Genomic DNA, 3,913 nt, shown 5'->3' on the forward strand with positions numbered 1-3,913 from the left:
ACTCCTAAAGGGATGGCGGGTGATTCACCCGCCAAGGCAAAATTCTGAAAAAAAAAATTAAAAATTGAAAATTTTCTAAATTTTCCAAAAAATTGAGTGCAAATAGGTAAAATATGGGCGGTAAGTGGGAAAATAAGGACGGTAAATAGCAACACCCATTAATTTATTGTATTGAAGGATTTTCTTTTATGGGTGATTTGAAGGACTTCTAAACCATAAAAGGATTTTAAGAATTTGATTTTATAAAACAATGTATTAAAGTTGTTTCACCTATCATTATCATTAAAGAATTCAGTTCCTATAAAATTATTTGATGACTGGAATGAGTGTGGAAGCACTTTATTTTTATTATTTACTAGTAAGATACCCTCACTTCGTTTCGGAAAATAAAAAAGTTAGACATATTTAACATATCCAAACTAAAATGATGGTTGATTTATATTGTTGAAAAATAAATTCATAAATTATTTAATTAATCTTTTAATATAAAGAAATCATTTTCGAAAAAAAAAAATAATTCCAAAATATAATATGGTTAAAAGTGATTTCATTTTATTGAAATATAAATATTCAACTTTTGTATACAAAAAAAGTTGACTGTATAACACATAAAACATTAAAAAGCAAAAATGTCAAATTTCATTAAGTCTATATCAAGCCTTGGAGGGTTTGAACTTAACCTATTGTTAAGGAAGTTTGAAAGACTATAGATCATTAAGTCGTTGAAATGCAAAGGCAACGATAAGAAGGTATGCAACATGTTTAATTATTGAAATTTAGAACTAATAGGAAAATAAACCACAATATAATTTTTTCAAGTGCGAAACCAACTCACAAAGTACAATACAATCCATTCCAAAAGTTTAGATAAACATGGCTTAGTAAATAAATTATAAGTTATGGAGATTTCTAAAGAAAGATAATTCAACACATTAAAAAAAACAACTCAAATATATTCAACTTCAACCAATATTCTCCTTAGTCAACAATCTGATCAATATAACCCTTGCCTTAATTAATTCTCATGAAATATGCATCTAAATCAAATTTCTGCAAATTTGCAGCACCAACTAATCCAACCAAGTACCCTTGCCAATCAGCAACCATTGATCAATCCAAACCCTTCCAATATCCAACAACTTATGAAACCAGCCTTGGCAAAAATTCAGCAACTGATGAATCCAGCCTCAGAAAATCCTCATTAGCTGGTGAATCATATCCCTACTAACGGACAACAGATGATGAATCTAATCTACCCAATAGCAGCAGTTGATGCATGCAAACTTTGTGTATAATAAATAACTAATGAATCAAAATATTGGGTATAATCAACAGTTGATGAATTCACATCCTTGAGGGTATAATAAAATATGGGAGAAGGTGCAAAAATACCTCTAACGTTGTCAATCAAGAGCAATATTACCCCTAACGTTGGAGATGGTATAATTAAGGGTCCAAGGTTAGTCATTTGGTCCAATTTTGGAGACCCCTAAAAAATTCACTAATGTTGTTAATGTTCTCATCCCCTAATCTATGTGGCTGCTATATCTAATGGATTTTTTGTCAAAATCAGTATCATAATTCATCCTCATAATCCTCTCTAGATCTTGATTACTATTATTTCTCATTAATGATTAATGCACTTAAATTCTTTTCTCATTTCATCTTTTCTAGTTTATCCTCTTCTTCTTATGCGGCTGCTTCTTGTTTCTTTTCTTTCTGTTCTAACCAGCTTTTGGCCGGAGGAGGAACAACGCTATATAAGGAACAAAGCATTGAGTGGAGAAGGAACAAAACTATTTCATTTTGGTAAACTATAAACCATTTTGAGAACAGTTCTTGAATCCTCATTCCCCTCTCTTCCCTCTGCTCCATCTTTCCTTGGATTATCTGTCTCTTCTAATTCCTCCTCCAATTGACCATTATCATCTGAAGTAATATCCGACTAAGGAATCGACCTGAAACATAAAAAATGAATCTTATCTCTCTCAAACATATTAAAAATTGCAGAGTCATACACGATTTAAACTTTAGGGGAACAAAACTTTTAACAGTGTTAATGAAACTGTTAGTAATGTCTAAAAGTGGACCAATTTGATAACGTTGAGCCTTTAATTGTACCATTTTTTACGCTAAGGATAATATTGCACTTTATCCCATAAAATCTTAACCTTATAATAGCTTGGGTCATCTAGATTGCTTTTAGTGAAATAATCCTATGCAAAGAAATCAAGAAGTGACAACAGATGACCATGGAGAAGAAAATATCATATTATTGATGATACATATTAAAAAAAAAGTGTGGCTGAAATATTGAACAAAAAAAACTAATTAAAAAATGAAAATTTAAAAAACAGTATATTGGAAATCGATTTTAACCACAAAGGAAAGGGAATCAAAGGGAAAAACTCAGCACATTTGTGATTCATACGAATGAAACCCATAATCCAATGGAAGAAGAGAGACAAAAAGAATATATGAGTAGAATTAAACCTTAGAAATTTTCAAGAAGTAACAATTGAGAAGAAATATCATCACTGGCAGCAGATCTATCATATAAGGAACAAATGATGAATGGAAGAGAACATCAGCAAATAAAAAAATTAATAAAATTACAAAAGAAAAGGAAATTACCTTGAGAGTCTCTGAAAACCATAGATAAGAAGAAACAACCAACTGATAAGCTCAACAAAATATAAAACAGAGTGAATAGTTCTGAATTTAAGACATTTAATTTATGAAAGCAAAAAATTGAGAAAATCTTGCAATCAGAAACAATCCAAACCACAAAAAAGCAAGAAATATGTTCAGTATTTGAAATCCTTCTGACCTGCATATCACACAACAAATGAAGTTAGATTTGAGAGAATGAGGAGAGAGGAGACACAGAGGAGGAATAGAAGATTTAAATCCGGAAAAACAAAATGGAAAAGAAATAATAGAACAGAGAGTATCTCATATCTGAAGGATACAAATCTTCAAGAACAGAGAAGTGGAGAGCAGAGGTTGTTGATGAATTTAGGATGAAAGCAAACTAATGAACAGATGAGTGAAGATAGAGAGATGAAGAGAGAGAAAGAGTAAAAGAGTGATTGTCTTTGGAGAGACATGAACGAAGAGAGAAGGGGAGTTGGCACAAAAATCGAGGAGAGATGGAGATGGCCCAACAATGGAACCTCTTGAAATGAAAACACTGTCGTTTTTTTTGCCAGGGCTGGAAATTATTGATGAATGTCAAGGGTAACACAGTCAGTTGGAATTTAAGGGTAACATTGAAAGAAATTGAAAAAAATTCTTTGATTTTACTGTTCTATAATAGTAAATATAATTAATATTTAACGGTAATATTTATATTCTAAGTATCAACCAAAAATCTAATGTATAAATATCCAATAAATCAAACAAATATCTAACATATTAGGGTAATTAATTTATTACTCCCTATATTTTGACAAAACACACTGTTTAGTCCCTGTATTTTCAAAAACACATAGTAAAGTCCCTAACTTTTTTTTTCAGTGAACTGTTTAGTCCTTCCGTCTATTTGTTAGATTTTTTTACCGTTATGACTTCGGAAATGACTAAATTACCCTTTACTATTTACCTTCAAACTTCAGAAGAGGAAATCCAATTTAGAAAAAGAAACTATTTGTATGGAGAACAAGAAAAAGAAGAGACCCAATGCTTACGAATTTGAACGATTAAGAAGAAAATCAAGAAGAATAATGCTCAAAGTTGAGTTCAGATACATTAGAGTTTAAAAGAAATGAAAATAAAGGAAAAGAAGAAGCAAATCCAAATTAACTAACAGAATCTTCATAAGAGTCTAATGGCAGGAATTAAACAGTTCACCGAGAAAAACGTTAGGAACTAAACAGTTCACCGAGAAAAATGTTAAGGACTTTACCGTGTG

At 30.8% G+C, this 3,913-nt stretch overlaps 1 long non-coding RNA gene across 1 annotated transcript; it reads right to left on the minus strand.

Annotated features, from left to right (window-relative positions):
- Positions 1-674: 674 nt before the first annotated feature.
- On the minus strand, positions 675-3,199 carry LOC136226997 (uncharacterized). The gene is made up of 3 exons (XR_010687941.1): positions 2,635-3,199; positions 2,494-2,549; positions 675-1,958 (listed from the first exon to the last, which is right to left on the minus strand). It is a non-coding gene; the product is annotated as an uncharacterized lncRNA (long non-coding RNA).
- Positions 3,200-3,913: the final 714 nt, after the last annotated feature.

Source organism: Euphorbia lathyris, chromosome 4 (genome assembly GCF_963576675.1).
Source record: "Euphorbia lathyris chromosome 4, ddEupLath1.1, whole genome shotgun sequence".
Classification (NCBI taxonomy): Eukaryota; Viridiplantae; Streptophyta; class Magnoliopsida; order Malpighiales; family Euphorbiaceae; genus Euphorbia; species Euphorbia lathyris.